The 20,692-nt window shown below is 35.5% G+C and overlaps 1 protein-coding gene across 2 annotated transcripts in view; it reads right to left on the bottom strand.

Annotated features, from left to right (window-relative positions):
- Nucleotides 1-20,692, bottom strand: part of Gabra3 (gamma-aminobutyric acid type A receptor subunit alpha3) — a 305,868-nt gene that overhangs the window by 255,749 nt on the left and 29,427 nt on the right. The window lies entirely within an intron of this gene.

Genomic DNA, 20,692 nt, shown 5'->3' with positions numbered 1-20,692 from the left:
AAGAATATGATTATTCATTTCTTTGGTCTAAACTATCTTTAGGATCAGAAATCTCCAACTTGAACAATTACATGGTCATAATAAGAGAATATGAAAAATTTAGACAGTCAAATATAATAATAAATTATAAATGAGATAACCCATTACATAGTTATTGACTGTATTGCAAGTAACTAATACTATGCCAAGAATAGAACTGAAGATAGTTTTTTCAAAAGTGGAATCTTTATCAGGAACAGAAAAGAACAACTAACACTGTTTCCAGTCAGAAATAAATAAATAAAACAACGCTATAAGCACTGTGCTGTTAGCAAACTGGAGAATGAATCAGTCATGATTTGGAAGACCAAAACTGTGGAAAATTGGAAACAGGAGGTTGTAGGCCAGGGAGATAGCTCTAGAGTTAAATATGTTTGCTGTCAAGTTTGATCACCTGAGTGTGATCCTCAGGACCCACATAGTGAAAGCAAAAAAAGTTAACTTCAATAAGTTGTCCTCTGACCTCCACAAGTATGTCACGATATACATGCACACACAAAGAAGTAAATATATGTAGTAGCTTTTTTAAAAAGTATGTAAACTGTAAATGATTGATATCTTCAACTTGATAAAAATATTTGAAGGAAAAATTGATCTAAGCCTCTTTAATCTTGAAATATTGAGTTCTTTCCTGCTAAAGTCAAGGTTTACTGTCAAACCTCTTACCGTTACACTGGAATCTTAAGCAGTATAACAGTATAACAAGGTATGACAGTGGAAAGTGAGGAAATGGAATGGATGAAAGTAAAGCAAAATAAAATTCCTATATCCTACTGACAAACACAGAGTCACATTTTGGAGCATAGAGTCCAAAGAAATGAAATCACATATACTCAAAACTGTGCACACTGATATTCATACTCACTGTGTTATTTTTCACTTCTCTGTATATTTAATAATAAAATACAGTGAGTTGTGTGATACTTAGCTGTTAACAGAAATGTACATGTATTAAAGTTACTATATGGTCAAATACTCTCTAGACACACTTTAAAAATATTTGTTTATCAAAACAATTGCTAAATCTACTCTAAAATATCTGAATATTTCTTTCATTGTAGATAATGACCAATAGGTTTTTGGAATTTTATAGTATTTTTTAAAAAACATGCAAATATACATTTAGATTTTATGTGCACATGTGTGTAATGTATGCACAAGTATGCATACTTCTTGATGTGTATATTCGAGCATTTGTATATCTGTGTATGGAAGCCAGAGAGATGTCTTCCTCTAGCTCAAATCTTAATAGTCCCCAAATTGGGACAACACAAAAATATTTCATTGAAGAACTAGATAAACAAATTCAACTGTTCTCTTTCTTCAGAATAATACTCAGCAATGAAAAGAAAAACAACTATTGATATATGTACCAATTTTCAGGGAACTCGGGGGCATCAACAGACATTAATATCTTATTACAGAGAATAGACTATAAATATTAATTTTATATTTAATTAGAAAGGACAGACTTAAACATCCATGAGTTAGTTCTTCCATTTGTAAAAACGGTTGAAACATAAGACTTTGAAAACACCAAATATTTATTAATAGTATGGAGAAACACCAGTGCTCATTCATTATTGGTAAGAATGAAAGATCAAAAAATAACTTTCAAAAACTGCAAATTACTTACTAAATCAAACATACTCTTAAATACAATTAAGCAATTTCACTTTTTGACATTTATCCATGTGAATTGAAAACCTGTGTTCACATAAAAGTCCAAAAATGTTGACATCAGCTTTATGCATAATGACTGAAAGTTGGAGTCAATCAGTATGTGTTTGTACAAATGAATACCCTGTAGCACATTCATATAATTGAATATCATTTGTTACCGAAAATGAATGGATTGTGAAATCACAAAGGAAACCATGAAAAACCTTAAGTGTATATTAATAAATTAAAAACCTACCCTATTATATGATGTTCTAAGAAAGACTATGTAAAGTTTAAAATGTCAGTCATTGTCAAGGATATGAGGAGAGAAGAAAAGTGATGAATAGAGGACACAGAATTTATTAAGTAAAAACACCCTCTAATTGTGGAGATATGACATTATACATTGTAAGCTATGTACTTAACAATAGTGTATTTAGTCCTTGTTCACCAATAGTAATGCATATACTATACTAATATTCAGTATTAACAATACAGAAACCATAGAAGATATACAGAAATCTTGTACTGTTTGCTCAATTTCCTATAAACATAGAACTGCTCTAAAACATATTATATTAATTTTAATAGCTAATTTCACAAGATTACATAACATGTAATTAAAATGTTGTACATTATTAAATTGGCAAAACTATAGATATGGAGAACATATTTGTGGCTTTCAAAAAGAAATGGGATGATTTCTACTAGGATTGAATAACATAGAGTTTCACTTCAGTATCTTGACTGTAGTAATTGCTACACAAATATTTTTATGTATTTATGTATATATATGATTAGACTGCATAGAAATATATTCACAAATAACAAAAAGTGGTTACACGTAAAATATTCTTATACAACTGCATAAAAACTAATGCAAAATTGTTTTGGAGTTCATAGGGATCTATTAATTGTTTATTCATCTTGTCATGAGTTTATTATTTCAAAAGTAAAAGGTAAAAAAGTAAAACCATCCAGGACCTTTTCCGTTTTTATTTAAAATACTTATTCAAACAAAACTTATAAAGAATCATTTAAAACCAATAAAGTATTATTTACTAAAAGACAGCAAAATCTCTGATGCAATCTGGGTACTATATTATTCTGATGGCCTACAATACAGAGAATTCATTGGCTTGGGGAGCTAAACTTAAGAGGAGGCAGAAAAATAAGAACCATAGGGGATGGATGTTATTGAGCACTGTCTTCAGACACAAGACTGAGGTAGGTATGAACTCAGAGACTGTGGCAGCATTCACAAAGGCTGCTTAGATTCTAGTCAGACAGCTGCCAGCATTAATTGGGGAAAATGAACATGAATTCCCATTCCTAACCAAGAAGCTCCAATATGCAACTGTTTATACAATACAATTATAACCTGCTGTGGTAGCACATACCTTTAACCTCAGTATTTGGGAGGCTTAGGTAGGAAAACTGCAAGTTAAAAGCTAACTTACATTATACACACCTTCTAAACTTGTTTGAGCTACAAAGCAAGATGTTGCATCAGAAGAAAACAAAACAAAATGTAATTATAAAATAAGCTTCAATAAGAAATTATACAATTAAAAAGAAAAAGTGAAATGGAGTCCAAAAATACCTTGTATGACACAAAAACAGATATACAGCAAATCAAAACTTCTGAGAAACAACAGATATGTTATGAGAGTGGTTTATATGCCATGGCTGCATAAGTTTGAAAATTAAGAGTAGAAATATATTATTTAAGTATTCCTAAAGTAGCAAAATACAACTAAGCTAAAAACAAAAACAAAGAAAATACAATCAATATTAAATTTAAATTAATGAAATAAAAATCTCGCTGTAAAATAGAAAAGAACAAATAAAAGTAAAAAGTCATCTTCAAGACTAATATATAACTATTGAAGGAAACAAACAAAACCCAGTATTGGAAGTACGGATGAGGGTATCTTTGTAGATCCGGTTGATATAAAATGGACATCTTTATGGCAATGATGTGAAATTTTAGAGTGAACATTTCAAAGAAAAACATTGAACAAATGAAGACATAATATGAATATTCCTTCAACTCTATAAAAAATTGACTATGTAACTAAATATACTCCCCAAAGAAAACTTGAAATCCAGATGACATTAACAGTGAGTTCCTCTAAACACTTGAAGAATAAATAGTTCACTATTATATAATGTCTTCTAGAATGTACAATTAATTGTTTTCATTCACATTTGAAGCTAACATTAATTCTAAAACCTAACAAAAATGTATATAAAAGAAAAAATTGAAAACAAATTTTATTTATGAGAATGAACACAACACAAAAATTCTAACACACATATAAATACCTACACTAAGTGGGTAGATTAAGGATTTAAAGCTGTATTAAAACTTAAAACTCAATCAGTAAATTCATAACATTACAAAGAAAAAAATATGAGAGTCTGGAACCATATTGTATCAGCGAAATGCTTGAATTTAAGTTCCTATCTGAAATTAAGTTTATATCTGAATTTAAGTTCTAGGTGCAGCGAGAAAAGATATCTAAAATAATAATGATAATAATAATAGAGAATAGTTAAGAAACAGTTTTGACATCAATCTTTGGTTTCTACATGCACACTAACACTTGCATACACATAAACATCAAATATGTTTTGCATACATGAACAAAAATGAGAAGTCATATGATCAACTCAATGTACAAAAATACAAAGTCTATAGCCGTTCATGAATTTAAAAAAGATTTCTAACAAAAGTAGAAACTCATGTAAAGTAATGAGAAGAAAAAAAGAAAAGAAAGTTACAGTAAAATCCATATATAATGATAAAATAATGCAACTTTCCCCTGACTTTTCTCTGGGGTCTAAGAGAGAGGAATAAGGGGGGAGGAAGTGAGAGGGAGGGTAGGACCAGGAGGAGATGAGGGAGAGGGCTACAATTGGAATATAAAGTGAATAAATTATTAAAAATAAATCAATCAATAAATGAACAAACTGTAAGTAAAATTGAAAACAACATGCCTGGGTGAAGCATGCCTTTTGTATACCCTAAAAGGCAATGTATAAAAAATTGTAACATTTATTGAAAACATCATTAATCAAATAAAGAAGTTGCCTGAAGCTGTCATAGTTGGCAACTCTTTTAAAATAACTGCTTCCTATATCAGTTTGGAATTGTGACTGGAATAGAACTATAGTTCCTGCATTAAAGTGCTTTTGTTGAAAATGGAGATATTTTATGCTATTTTAAATAAATGTGAATATGCTATAAAAAATGAAGAAATAAATTACAAAATTATAATTATTTAACATGGTACTGGAAGCCATAGATAATATAGTAAGACAAAGAAACAAAATAATATAAAATATGATATGATAATTTTAAAAATTAATGAAACTATAGATAAATGGTTGCCATTACTATCTCTGAGCATGATCAACTACTCAAAATTGGTTATACTTCTATGCCTCTGTAAAAATGCTCAGTTCAAGTCATATGATGCATGTATAAGACTATCATAGTAAAATTTTTATTTATACATTTAACTAATTTAATATTACAATAAAAAATAAAAGTATAAAATAAAACTGTGAATGAGAAAAAGAGCTTGAAAATAAGTTTAAAATGATTTATATTGGTATCATGTAACATTATATATCTTGGAATATCCAAAATATACAAATAACTCAAAACTTGATATCAAGAAAACAAATAGCCCAATTAAAAATGGCATACATATTTAAACAAAAGAGAAAACTCAAATGGCTCATAAACAAAGAAATGTTCAACATCTTTAGTCATCAGGGAAATGTAAATCAAAACGACTGTGATTATATCTTACAACCACCAGGATAACAAAGATCAATAACGCAAATGACAGTACATGTTTGCAAGGATGTAGAGTAAGCGGAACACTCCTCCATTGCTCGTGGAAGTGAAATATAACTATCTGTGGAAATCAGTGTGGTGTTTCTTCAGGAAGATAGAAATCTACATACCCTAACATTCAACTATACTACTGTGGGTATATGCCCAAAGAGTACTTCATCCTACCACAGAGACACTTACTCAACAATGTTCATTGCTGCTCTATTCATATTAATCTGAAATTGGAAACAATTTCAACATAAGAAAAGATAAGTGCCCCAACTGGCCATCTCTTGTCACCTAATTAACCTTCCAGTTACATCTAAGTGAGTTATTGGCCAAAGGCAGTACCATGGGAAATCCCAAACAATTCTGGCTTATTTGCTCTCCACAAATGACAACATCTTCACAACTCATTGAACATGGAGAACTTGAGCTGGTCTTTGTTACAGGAAGGTACTCTGCATGCTACCAAAGGAGAAACATAAACACCAACTCTGCCACAAACCCTTTGATCTACAAAGGTATCCTGTCCACAAGATATGCTAGCGGAATGTTGCACAAAGTTTATGGGAGTAACCAACTCCCATAAATCTGATTTGACTTAAGGTCCACTCCACAAGATTGAACCCATACCCAACACTGCTTGAGTGACCAAAAACCTGAGACTAGATAGTCCAGAGACCTCGGGTAATACAAAATACTACTGTTCTAACAACAACAATAAAAATGTAGCAATATTATGACTTCTTATGACATCCTACTATACTCATAGATCAGTGCCTTGGCTAAGTCATCATCAGAGACTTCCTCCTGCAGCAGATGGGAACAAATACAAAGATCCACAGCCAGACAATATTCAGGGAATGAGAGACCTTTAAACACAGCCCTAAACAGGATGTCTCCATCAATTCCCTCCCCTCAGACTTTAGGGAACCCCTATGGAAGAAGAGGCGGAAAGATTGTAAGAGTTAGAAGGGATGGAGGATAACAAGAAAACAAGGCCCACTAAATCAACATGATATACACACATATGAACTCGTAGAGACTAAGTCAACATGCACAGAGCCTGCAAGGATCTGTACCAGATTGGATCCTAGTGCTTAAAGAGGTTAACACATGCCCCTTTCTTTAACCCAGAAGTAATTTCCAATTGATAACCATTTGCAAATGAAAAGTTAGTTTTCTCCATGGGAATCTCACTAGTCAAAAAAAACTGCTATTAAGTGTAGGTAGTCTGCATGCTCTGCAGTAGATGGCCAACAGAAAATTAATGCAATGACATCTTTAGAAGTTCCTTGTCTTACAATGTCCTGTCAGGGCTTTTCATTGTTTGTTTATTTGTTTGTTTTTAACATTATCTTATCATGTTATATTTTTATTTTGAGTTTATTTATATATCTTCTCTCTACTCTAAAGGTTTTGCATATAATATTATGACTTCCATTTATTGTTTTTATGGGCTCCCTGGGTGTGTAAACAAGTGGGTCTCTGTTTCTTGTGCCTTCTTTTGGGCTCTTTTCTTTTTGTTTGTTTTGTCAAATTCCAATGTGTTTGTTTTTGTTTTATCTTTATACTTTATTTTTATTTTATTATTATCTCTTAGAAACATGACTGCTTTCTAATGAGACAGAAAAAGGTGGAACTGGATATGAGGGGAGGGACAGAGGAACTGGAAAAACTAGAAGGAGGGGAAACCATAATCAGGACAAAATAGATGAGGAAAAAAACTACTTTCAATACAAAAAGCATTAAATGATTACTATTTTTGGTAAACACAGAGCTGATCTGAATGAGTAATTAGAAGATGAAACAAAATACAGGATATATTTTGGGGATAAAGGGGATATTACAAAGGCATAACAAACATAAAAATATAGTCAGCCTCAATAGCAAGCAAAATAGTTCAAGCAGACATTTGAATTCTAAATCTGGAGAATGATGACTAACACATTACCTTGGAAGATAGCTATGGCAGGAATAACAACAACAACAACAAAAAAAAAGAAAGAAAAAAAATCGTTCATGCATACTGTGATGAGGGCAGCATTTCTGTTTTACATTTTTATGTATCTAGGCAGGTAATCTCGAACTTGTGATTGAGCTTTAGCTTCCAGACAGTGAAATTACAGAAATCCATCACCACGCCTACCTTTTTGTAAAATTTTTATTAATTACACTTTATTCATTTTGTATGCCCCCATTAGCCCCCCCTCCTCCCCTCCTAATCCCACCCTCCCTCTCCCTTCTTCACGCATGCTTCTCCCCAAGTCCACTGATAGGGGAAGTCCCTCTCTACTTCCTTCTGATCTTAGTCTATCAGATCTCATCAGGAGTGGCTGCATTGTCATCTTCTGTGGCCTGGTAAGGCTGCTCCCCCCTCAGGGGGAGGTGATCAAAGAGCATGCCTACCTTTTTTCTTCTTTGTATTTTCAAATGAATTTGCTTTTTTTTTTTCTGGGTCCCTATGTTCTTCTAAAATCAGATGGAAAAATTTTTCATCATTTTCTACCTCATTCCTCTTTCTCTACCCTATTTAAAGCCACGTTCCTCTTATTGCTTTGTGTATCTTTGATGTGTCTGTCTGTGCCTGTATGTGGTGAATATGTACATGTTTGCAGAGTTGTACACATATGTATGCACACATACAGAAAACAAAGAAGGATATTTGGATGTCCTTCTTTATCACACTTTATCACTCTTTGCCTTATTCCTTGCAATAGATTCTCCTAATGAACTTTTCTCCACCCACTAGGGTTGGGATTACAAGTACACATAAAACCATGCCTGTATTTTTACATAAGTGCTGGTAGCTGAACATGCCTACATAGCAAGTACTCTTACTCACTGAGGTAGCTATAGTACCTTAAACTGTGTTTCACAGTTCCTTGTAGGGTCAGACAACTGAACCTAAAATAGTGATAGTGAAAAATAAAGCAATAGTAAGTTTTTTGAATGCAGAACAATAAAAAACAAAGTCAAAGTCAAATGCAATGACTCTAAATTGTTTCTGGCAGTACCTGCTTGTGCAGCAACTTCTCTGCAGCCTAAGTTCAGAAAAATATAACATGTACACTTTGCACTGGGTATGGTATCATATCATGCAATGCAAATGAATGTGGCCTGAAACAAGCTGGCTCATTGGAAACTACCAAATTCTGTGAAAGTCATTGTTTTTACTATACATACAAGGATTCCTATTCTTTTACAAACATAATTTACCATCATTCCTTAGGATATATTAAAGTAGTACACCTTTGGATTTACTGTTAGAATTTTTTTTGTATTTTATTTTATTTTTATTTTTATTTTATTATTATTATTATTATTTACATTTTATTAACTCTGTATCTCAGCTGTATCCCTTTTTCCCTCCCAAACCCTCCCTCCCTCATCTCCTCCCTGCCCCTTTCCAAGTCCACTGATTGGGGAGGACCTCCTCCCCTTTCATCTGACCCAGTTTTATCAGGTATCTTCAGGACTGGCTACAAAGTTCTCCTCTGTGGCCTAGCAGGACTATTCTTCCCTTAGGGGGTAGGGAGGTCAAAGAGCCTGCCATTGAGTTCCTGTCAGAAATAGTCCCTGTTCCCCTTACTATGAGAAACCAATTAGTTGTTGAGCTACCACGGCTTACATCCAAGCAGAGGTTCTAGGCTATATCCATATATGGTCCTTGGTGGAGTGTCAATCTCAGAATATTTAAATTTTTAAAAAATTGTTGACTGTCCCTTGATTGGCAGTAGACCACCTGCTACAGCCTCTCCTTTCTCTCTTACAGCCTTTCTTTCTCATCCCATCCCTTTATCTTACAGACCAACACCTGATCCACTCTCTCCCTTGAAACCTGCTGACCAAGCCTGCCAGGGATCAGGTAGGTGATTTTCACTCTCTTTCCCTTTCCACCTGCTGGGGCTTGTCTTCCCTCTCCTCTACCATTCCTTTTGGACTCCACAGAAACTCATGGAACCACAGAACCTTTCTACCCATGGACCCTCTCAGCTTCTCTGCCACACTTTCAAGCGCTTCTAGCCCACCGCCATTCCTGTGTGTCAAATCTCAATACCTAGGAACAATTTCTACCTGGGACACCTAGTGGCCACACCTGGCAGGGACTCAGAAGCACTCAATAAGCAACCCACAGCTACCATATTCTTTTATGATCCAAAAAGGACAACAGAAATTAAGAATTGGAAAACCCACCCAACAAAAACAAGACTAGATATCAGCACCTAGAATTACAATAATCCTAAACCCAGATGCCTACACGATGGAATAAAAACACAACCAGTACAGCCAGCACAATATGACTCCACTGGAGCCCACCAACCTTTCAACAGTAGTCCCTGAGAAATTCAACATAGATGAAGCACATGACAAAGGCTTCAAAATAGATTGTATGAATATGCTCAAGGATCTTAAAGAGGAAATAAATAAATACATTAAAGATACCTACAAAACTCTCCAAGGTGGCAGCGACCAGTATGCATAATTTCTAAAGGGAAGAAGATCCAAAACTCCAAAACAAGTGAGTGGATGGTCCGCTGATGCCAGATCATTGACTTTAAGGCTTCCGGAGCTAGAGGGGACAACCCGTAAACTGGGACAAATTGGACAGATTGGATCCAAGACCTCCCTGGATGTCACCGGAGTCTGAGAGTGGCAAACTATCAACCCCCTACACTTTCGAATGCACCTTCATGCTGTGGCCCAGTTACCGGGCCCCTTCTTACTCTAATGGCCAAACAAGGGTCCCAAATCTGAGAGTAGAAAACTGTGGGCTTTCTGACATTACCGCTTATGTCTGCAACTGAGTTCACAGGCCCTCTGCGATTGCAAACATGTTTGCTAATGAGTGCACTCCAAGAACTCTGCACTTTCCACATATGCCTGGTAGTGAATGCTTCTGCCAGAGAGTACAGAACCCCAGATTAGGGTCCCTCTAGGCTCGCAGTCAGACATCAGATCCCTCCCACACAAAGCCGCGCTGTGGGCATCTCTGGGATCTCTGGGACAGCTCCCAAACATTGAAACCTCTATTCTGTGGGTCTCCCAGTGGAGTCTAGGCAAACAATTCCTGGAGCCAAGAAGGTACAGATCAAACAGATCTGAGTTCTTGAAGAACAATTCCCAGAGACAGACTAGTGGGCCACTGAGCCATTCAGGGAACCTGCTCACACACACTACACTATCGCAAACCTCACCTGCACCACAATCTGAGCTTGCACTTCTCCTTTTTACTTCACCCTCCCAGGCAGGCACAACTCCACAAACACACCTGCACTTAGTCACTTGAGCCTGACACCTTTCTTCTTTAGCTGCATTTGAAACACCAACATCCACTCTCAAATCGCTGGAACACTCTCATCTTAATGAAGAATACACCAAACTACAGAGACAGATGGACACAGTCTGCAGTACAGGCTCCAGGAAAAAACATCAAGGGCTACTGACAATCAGATGGCTAAAAGCAGGTATAAGAACACATCCAACAAAAGTCAGGACATCATGGCTTCACCAGCAACCCCAAAAATCAATGCATATTTTATTTCATCGGAAACACAGGAAAATGATTTTAAAGCTGTGCATATCAAGTTTAGAGGCACATAAAGAAGAAAAGAACAATACTCTCAAAGAAATATAGGCAAATATAGCCACACAAATAGAGCCACATTAAGAGGAATCAAATAAAAAAAAATAGATGCCATTGTGGAAAGACAAGAATCTGCATTCAAACGAATGAAGGAAATGGAGCAAGACATGAAAACAGAATTATAATCAATTAAAAACAAGCAAAAACAAAACAAAAAACACAAGAAAGAGAAAATCCCGGAGCTGGAGAACTTGGAGAAAAGATCAGGAAACACAAAGGTAAGCATCACCAATAGAATACAAGATATGAAAGAGAGAATCTCAGGTGCTGAAAATACAGTTGCAGGAATTGATGCATCTCTCAAAGAAAAAGTCAAATCGGGAAGTTTCCAAACACAAAATATCTAAGAATCAACGAAACCATGAAAAGATGAAATCTAAGAATAAAAGGAATAGATGAAAAAGATTCTAGGCTCTAAGGTCCAGAAAACATTTTCAAGAAAATCATAGAAGAAAATTTTCCCAACTTAAAGAGATGTCCATAAACATAAAAGAAGCCTACAAAACACCAAATACACTAGACCATAAAAGAAACCCACTGTGTCACATAACAGTCAAAACACTAAATCTACAAAATAAATAAAAAATGATGAAAACAGCAAGGGAAATAGGCCAAGTAACATATAAAGTTAGACCTATCAGAAGCACACCAGGCTTCTCAACAAAAACTATGAAAGCCAGAGGGCTTGGGAAGATGTCATGAAGACTCTAAGACCATAGATGCCAACACAGACTACTATATCCAGCAAAGCTTTCAATCAGCATAGCTGGAAAAAACCAAAATATTCCATGACAAAACTAAACTTAAACAATATCTACACAACAACCCAGCCCTACAGAAAATACTAGAAGGAAAACTACAATCCAACAAAATCAACTATACCCAAGAAAACACAGGATTTAGATAACTTCACAACAAAAAAATTAAAAGTAAACAAGCATAGAGCACAGTATCACCACCAACTCCATTATAAAAAGAACTAACATTTATTGCTAACAATTATCTATCAATATCAACAGACTCAATTCTCCAATAAAAAGACACAGACTAACAGAATGTTTGCGGAAACAGGATCCAACATTCTGCTGTATCCATGAAACAAAGATAAACACTGTATCAAAATAAACGGCTGGAAAAATGTTTTTCAAGCAAACTGACACAGCAAATATTCTGAGATAGCTATTTTAATATCTAAAAAAAATAGTCTTTCAACCAAAATTGATTAAAAACAGATGAAGAGGGGTAGTTAATTCTCATCAAAGAAAAAATCCACCAGAAGGACATCACAATCCTGAAGATCTATGACCCAAATACAAGAGCACCTGCATTTGTAAATGAAACATTATTAAAGCTTAAATCACACATTGATCCCAACAGCTTAACAGTGAGAGATTTCAACACTCCACTCTCACCTAGACCAATCATCTAGACAGAAGCTAATTAGGGAAAAAATGATACTTACAGAGGTCTAAAAGAAGTAGATATAATAGGTGGCTATAGAATTTTCACCCAAACTGAAAAGAGCATGACCTTTTTTCAGCAGCTCACAGAACCTTCTCAAAAGTTGACCATATACTTGGGCACAAAGCAAGCCTGAACGGATACAAAAAGATCAAAATAATCCCTTGTGTCCTATCAGACCACCATGGTCTAAAACTAGACCTCAACAACAACAGAAAGAATAAAAAGCAAACATACACATGGAAACTAAACACTCTCTACTCAATGACAGCTGGGTCAGGGAATAAATGAAAAAAATAAATTAGAGACTCCCAAAAACTTAATGAAAATGAAGGCAAAACTTACCCAAACTTATGAGATACAATGAAAGCAGTGCTAAAAGGAAAATTAAGCACTAAATGCTTCCAGAAAGAAGTTTGAGACGTCGAATACAAGAAATTTAATGCCACACCTAAGAAAAAAAAAAGAAGCAGACACACACAAGAGGAGTAGACGATTGGAAATAATCCAGCTCAGAGCTGAAATCAATAAATTGGAAAACAAACAAACCAAAAAACAATTCAAAGTATCAATAAAACTAAGAGCTGATTATTTAGAAAAATCAACAAGATAGGTATACCTTTAACCAAACTAAAAGGCAGAGAGAAACTGTCCAAATAAGCAAAATCAGAAATGAAAAGCAAGACATAACTACAGATACTGAGGAAATCCAACACAAATTAGGTTTACTACAAAAGACTATATGCCACAACATTTGACAATCTAAATGAAATGGACAATTTTCATGATAGATTCCATTTGCCAAATATTATTAAGATCAGCTAAAAAAGATTAAATAGTCCTATATCCCCTAAGGAAATAGGAGCTGTTATCAAAAGTCTCCCTTCCAAAAAAGCCCAGGGCCAGATGGTATCAGTGCAGAATTTTACCACACCTTCAAAGAAGGTCTAACTCCAATTCTCTTCAAACTATTTCACATAATAGAAATAGAAGGATCATTATGAAACTCATTCTATAAAGTCACAGTCAACTTGACACAGAGTCCACACAAAGACCCAACAAAAAAAGAGAACTTCAGACATGTCTCTTTTGTGAACATTAATGTAAATATACTCAGGAAAATACCTGCAAACCGAATCAAAGAACACATCAAATATATCATCCACCATGACCAAGTAGGCTTCATCCCAGGCAGGCGGGGTGGTTCAATATATGGAAATCCATCAATGTAATCTACCACATAAACAAACTGAATGAGAAAACCCACATGATCATATCCTTAGATGCTGAAAAAGCATTTCACAAAATTCAATACCCATTCATGTTTAAAGTTTTGGAGAGACCAGGGATACAATGCCCATACCTAAACATAGTAAAGGCAATATACAACAAGCCTATAGCCAATTGCAAACTAAATGGAGAGAAACTTCAATGAATTCCACTGAAATCAGGGACAGGGCTAGGCTGCCCACTCTCTCCAAATCTCTTCAACATAGTACTTGAAGTCCTAGCTAAAGCATTGAGATAACTAAAGGAAATCAAGGGGATACAAATCAGAAAGGAAGAATCAAAGTATCACTATATGCAGATGATATGATAGTATACATGAGTGGCCCCAAAAATTCTACCAGAGAACTCCTTCAGCTGATAAACACCATTAGCAAAGTGGCTGGATATAAAATTAACTCAAAAAAGTCAGTAGCCGTCCTGTATATGAAAAACAAACAGTCTGAGAAAGAAATTAGGGAAATTACACTTTTCCCAATAGCTAAAAACATCATAAAGTACCTAGGTGTGACTCTAACCAAGCAAGTGAAAGATTCATTTGAAAAAAAAAAAAAACTTCAAATCTCTGAAGAAAGAAATTGAAGAAGCTATCAAAGATGGAAAGAGCTTCCATGTTCCTAGATAGGTAGTATTAATATAGTGAAAATGGCCATCCTGCTGAAAGCAATCTACAGATTCAATGTAATTCCTGTCAAATTACCAACACAATTATTTACAGAACTTGAAAGAACAAGTCTCAATTTAATATGGAAACAAACAAACAAAAAGCCCAGAATTGCTAAAACAATCCTGTAGAACAGCAGATTGTCTGGAGGGATCTCCATTCATGATCTCAAGCTGTACTACAGAGCAATAGTAATAAAAACTGCATGGTTACTGGCATAGAAACAGAATGGTGGATCAATGGAATCAAATAGAAGACACAGAAATAAACCCACACACCTATAGATACTTGATTTTTGTCAAAGAAGTCAAAATCATACAATTGAAAAAAGATAGCATCTTCACCAAATGGTGCTGCTCTAACTGGATGTCTACATGTAAAAAAATGCAAATAGATCCATATTTATTACCCTGCACAAAACTAAAGTCCAAGTGGATCAAATACCTCAACATACTAAATAAACTAGACATACTAAATCCAGACATACTAAATCTGTTAGAAGAAAAAGTGGGGAAGAGCCTTGAACTCATTGGCATCCAAGACAACTTCTTGAACAGAACACCAACAGCATGGGCTCTGAGATCAACAATTAATAAATGGGACCTCATGAAACTTAAAATTTTCTGTAAAGCAAAGGACAGTGTCATCAGAAGGAATCAACAGCCTACAGATTGGGAAAGAATTTTCACCAACTCTATATTTGACAGAGGGCTAATATCCAGAATATATAAAGAACTTAAGAAGTTAAACACCAGCAAATTAAGTAATCTAATTTAAAAATTGGGGTACAAAGCTAAACAGAGAATTCTCAATAGAGGAATATTGAATGGTACAGAAACACTTAAAGAAATGCTCAGTGTCCTTAGTCATCAGGGAGATACATATCAAAACAATCTTGAGATTTCACCTTACACAGAATAGCCAAGATCAAAAAAACTCAAGTAACAATACATGCTGGAGAGGATTTTGAAAAAGGAGAACGCTCCTCCATGGCTGGTGGGAATGTAAACTTGTACAACCACTTTGGAAATCAATCTGAGGCTTTCTCCAAAAATTAGGAATAGTGTTACCTCAAGATACAGCTATTTCACACCTAGGCATATATCAAAAATATGCCCAACTATACAAAAAGGACATTTGCTCAACCATCTCCATAGCAGCTATATTTAAATAGCCAGAAGCTGGAAACAACCTAAATGTCTATCAATGCAGGAATGTATACAGAAAGTGTGGAACATTTACACAATAGAATACTACTCAGCTGTTATAAAAAAGGAAATCATGAAATTTGCTGGCAAATTGTGGGAACTAGAATAGATCATCTTGAGTGAGATAACCCAACAGCAGAAAGATACACATGGTATATACTCACTTATAAGTGGATATTAGCCATAAAATATAGGATTAACATGATAAAATCTATACTCCTAAAGAATCTAAACAACAAGGAAGACCCTAGGGTATATACTCAGTTCTCATTTAGAAGGACAAACATGATAGAAATTTGAAGCAGGAGAAAACAGGGAACAGGACAGGAGCCTACCACATATGGCCTCTGACAGACTCTATTGATCGAGGCAACAAAGCAGAAGCTGAGACTCATAGCCAAACTTTAGGCAGAGTACAGGGAATCTTATGAAAGATGGGGTAGATAGAAAGACCTTGAGTGGACAGGAGCTCCAAAAGGAGACCAACAGAGCCAAAAACAAAAACAAAAATACTGAGTCCTAAAAGCCCTGAAGGGAATGATATCCCAAACAAGGACAAGGATGATGGATAGGACCTAAAACCCCAGCTCAGATGTAGTCTATAGACCCAGTCTCTATGTGGGGTCCCTAGTAAGGGGAGCAGGAGCTTTCTCTGGCATGAGGCAGAGGCAGGCTCTGTAATTACCTACCTCTGGGGGTTGGGGGTACAGCCTTGCCAGGCCACAGAGGAAGACAATGCAGCCAGTTCTGATGAGACCTGATAGGCTAGGATCAGAGGGAAGGAGGGAGGACCTCCCCTATCAGTGGACTTGGAGAAAAGTATGGGGGAAGGGACAGTGGGATTGGGAGGCAACAAGGGAGGGGGCAACAGTTGGGATGCAAATTGAATAAATTGCAATAAATATTTATAATAAAATTTTTTAAAAAAGAAAAATAAGATACCTATAAAAACATAAACAGTAGAAAAATGAATAAAACAGTTCAAGAACTGAAAGTAGAAATAGAATCAATAAAGAAAACACAAACTGAAGGAAATATGGAAATGACAAATTTAGGAACTTTGAACAGGCAGCCCAGAGGCAAACCTCACAAATAGAATTCAAGAGATAGAAGAGAGAATCTGAGGCATCGAAGAAAAGATAGAAGAAATAGATACCTCAGCCAAAGAAAAAGTTAAACCTGAAAAGAAAAAATCTGGCATAAAACACCAAAGAAGCATATAAAAAGCATATAAAAAGAAAATAATCTTGTGATAATAGAGGTTGAACCAGGAGAAGAAACTCAGTTCAAAGACATAGAAAATATTTTCAACAAAATCATAGAAAAAAAAATCTCTGACCTCTAACAAGGAGATCCTTATCAATGTATAAGAATCATAAAGAACACACATAGTCTGCACCAAAAAAGAACTTTCTTACAAAATATAATAACCCAAACAAAGAAATAATATTAAAATCTGCAAGGGAAAAAGACTAAGTAACACATAAAAGCAGACCTGTTAGAATTACACCTGGATTCTGAGCAGAGACTATAAAAGCCAGAAGGGTCTAGACTGATATCTTGAATCTGAGACCACCAATGCCAACCTAGAATACTATAACCAGCAAAAATTTCAGTCACCATAGATGGAGAAAACAAGATACTCCATAACACAATCAAATTTAATCAGTATCTATTTACAAACCGTACAAAAAGCACTAGAAAGAAAACTCCAACCTAAAGAAGTTATCCACACCCAAGAAAACAAAAAGGAAAAAAAATAATTACACACCAGCAAATCAAAGGAGTGGGAAAAATCCTCATCACAACCAAATAATAGGAATCAACAAACACCACTCACTGATAACTTTCAATATCAGTTGTCTCAATTTCCCAATAAGAAGACACAAACTAACATATTGGACATGAAAACGGGATTCCTTCTTGTGCTTCATCTAATAAACACACATTAGCATCAAGATTAAGGACAAAAGACAGCATCAGATATCCTGGAGTTGGAGTTACAAATGGTCTTAATGACCCAACACAACTCAGGTACTAGGAGATGAGCTCTAATCCTATGAAAGAGCTACAAGCACTTTTAACTGCGGAGTCATTTCTCCAGCTCCTACTATAGATACAGTACTTATCATTATACCTAGGGGTCAGGTAAAATTTTCTTACGCCAAAAGAGTTCATGTTTGGAAAACTCTAAGAAGCTCTGCTTTGTATTTATATATTTTGATTGTGAGTGTGTGTATGTGTGTACAAACATGGATTTATTTTTTATTGAAATATATTCATTTCTCACATAATATACCCTGATTACCAGTTTCCCCTCCCTCTACTCCTCCCAAATACTCTCCCCATTTCTGTCTTTTATTTAAAAAGAACATGTTTCTAAGAGATAATAACAAAGCAAATCAAAATAAAATATAAGATAAAATAAGATAGTATTACATTGAAGTTGGATAAGACAAAACAACTGTAGAAAAAGATTCCAAGAGAAGGTATAAGAATCAGAGACCTACTTGTTCACCCACTCAGGAATCCCCTCCCCCCAAAAAAACCCCATTAAACTGGAAGCTATGATAATATGTACACAGAGGACCTAGAGCAGATCCATGTCAGCCCTGTGCATATGCATGCTGCCTCAGTCTCTGTGAGTTCATAGGAGCTTCAGTCATATTGATCTAAAGGGCCTTTGTTCTTCTGTCCTCCATCCCGAGCCCTTGACTCTTACACTCTTGGAACCTCCTCTTCCTCAGGGTTCCCTGAGCTCTGAGGGGAAGGGTTTTATGGAGACATCACACTTAGAGTGGAGACATACACATCATAAGTTCCAAAGAGACCAAGGGGCTTTCATAATGAGGAAGAGAAAAATGAGGTAATTATATTATAATCTCAAAAAAGCAAAGTTTTTAAAGCTCTACTTAAGTCTATTTAAAGCAAAATGTTCTGTAAAGAGCCAAAGAGTAAATTTAGAATAAAAAAAAAAATTAAGACAAGATTTCATGTGTTCCAGGCTGACCTTGAATGTGCTATGGCACTAAGAATGACCTTGAACTTCTGACTGTCTTGCTTCGATCTTCAAAGTGCTAGAATTACAGGTAAATGCCACTATGGCAGGTTATTCAGCACTAGGAAGTCAATCCCAGAGTTTCATGCATGCATGCAAGGGCTGATGAGATGGCTCAGTGGTTAAGAGCTCTGGCTGCTCTTCTAGAGCTCCTGAGTTCAATTCCCAGCAACCACATGATGGGTCATAACCATCTATACTGGAGTCTGATGCCCTTTTCTGGCATCCAGGTGTACATGCAGATAGAGTACTCATGCATATATGCAAGCAGCAACTGTGGCATTCCTCTATCTCCTAGCAATTTATTTTGCTTAAACAAGATCTCAAACTATAGCTTAGCCTAGCCTGGAACTCATGACAATCCTCTTGCTTGGTCTCTCAAGATCTCAGATTCCAAGTGTGAGCCACCACACCTGGCCAAATTTAGCAATATATTTTTTTTTCATAAAACATTAGAAGGCAAGCAGTTCCTCATATAACTGCTGTCACATGTTTCGTGTTTCTTTTTCAGCAAACTTTCAAACATCTAGGAGCATTATCAGCTTTACAGGCTATATAAAAAACAGTTCATGAACCAGATTTGACCTATGGGAAATAAGTTCCTGTTTTCTGCTCCAGACAATCAAAATCCATAAATTTCAGAGGATTGGGCCTCTCTGGAGTTTACTATCTGGCTATGAAGCATTTGAGCAAGAAATAATCAAATGACAACTTGATTATAAAATCCCCATCCAGTGGAAATTAAGAAATATACTTTTAAATAGCCCTGGGCAAAAAAGAAAATTACTTTGGGATTTAGAAAATATTTGAAACTACATAATATAAAAATAATTAATATCAAACTTGTAATATACAGCTCAAGCGATGCTTGGAGAGACATATTAGGATTTAAAATGTTTGAATTAGCAAAGAAAAACTTGAAAAAAAAGTAAATTTCATTAAATGACTTAAGAAAGAGCAAATTTCACCTAACTTAAAGAGAATTATAAACGAGCAAGAACTGAGTAGAAAACAAATGTACAGTCAAAAGTGTTACTATTGTGCATGAAAGTTACACAGTGGGTTCTCAAATCATGCCATGCAACTGGTTCCACATGGAAGGTTTATTAAGGGAAGGAGGAAAGGGTCACAGAGACCATCTTTGGGTAGGGCAGGAGGGAGAGAGAAAGAGAGGGTGCAGGTGGTACAAGTTCTTTTATAAGGTGAGTCAGAGCATGCACAGGTGGTTTCAGGCTGTTTGTGGGTGGTCCATAGGTGGCCTCACAGAGGCCTGATATCCAATTTATCAGGTCCCTTGGGGCTGGCTGTAGAGATGCCTGCTTATGTACTCCAACATTCCTCCCTTTTTGTTTTATTAAAAAGTGAGGAGTTAAGAAGGGGGTGATGGTGGGGAGGGCATAGGGGTGACCTTTGCTCTTCAAGCTACTTCCTGCTGATTAGGGACATGGTCATTCTCAATGTATAGCTGGTCCCCACCATCAGGGTTGATTGAAAAGTCATAGTCATCTGGTTCTGTGGGCAGAGATTGATAATCCTTTAAGAGTAAATAATTAATGGTTTGGTTAGAAAATTTTTGCATTTGTTGTTGGAGGACTGTAGAGAAGAAGTTAATAAAGCAGGGTGCAAAAAGCAAAAGCAGAAAGATGAGCAGAAGAGGTGTGAGTAAGGGCAAAATCCATTTCCATTTGGGGTTCTCAAAGGCATAAAACCTAGAGGCCTCAAGTTGTTCCCTTCATTTTTGTAGATTTGTCTGGAGTTGTTGGATTTTGTCTTTTACTATGCCCAACTGGTTGACATAAAAACAGCATTCCAC

Source organism: Psammomys obesus, unplaced genomic scaffold (assembly GCF_907164565.1).
Source record: "Psammomys obesus unplaced genomic scaffold, mPsaObe1.curated_primary_1811, whole genome shotgun sequence".
Taxonomy (NCBI): Eukaryota; Metazoa; Chordata; class Mammalia; order Rodentia; family Muridae; genus Psammomys; species Psammomys obesus.
The sequence above is the reverse complement of the archived record's forward strand: the minus strand, read 5'-3'. Positions and strand labels throughout refer to the sequence as shown.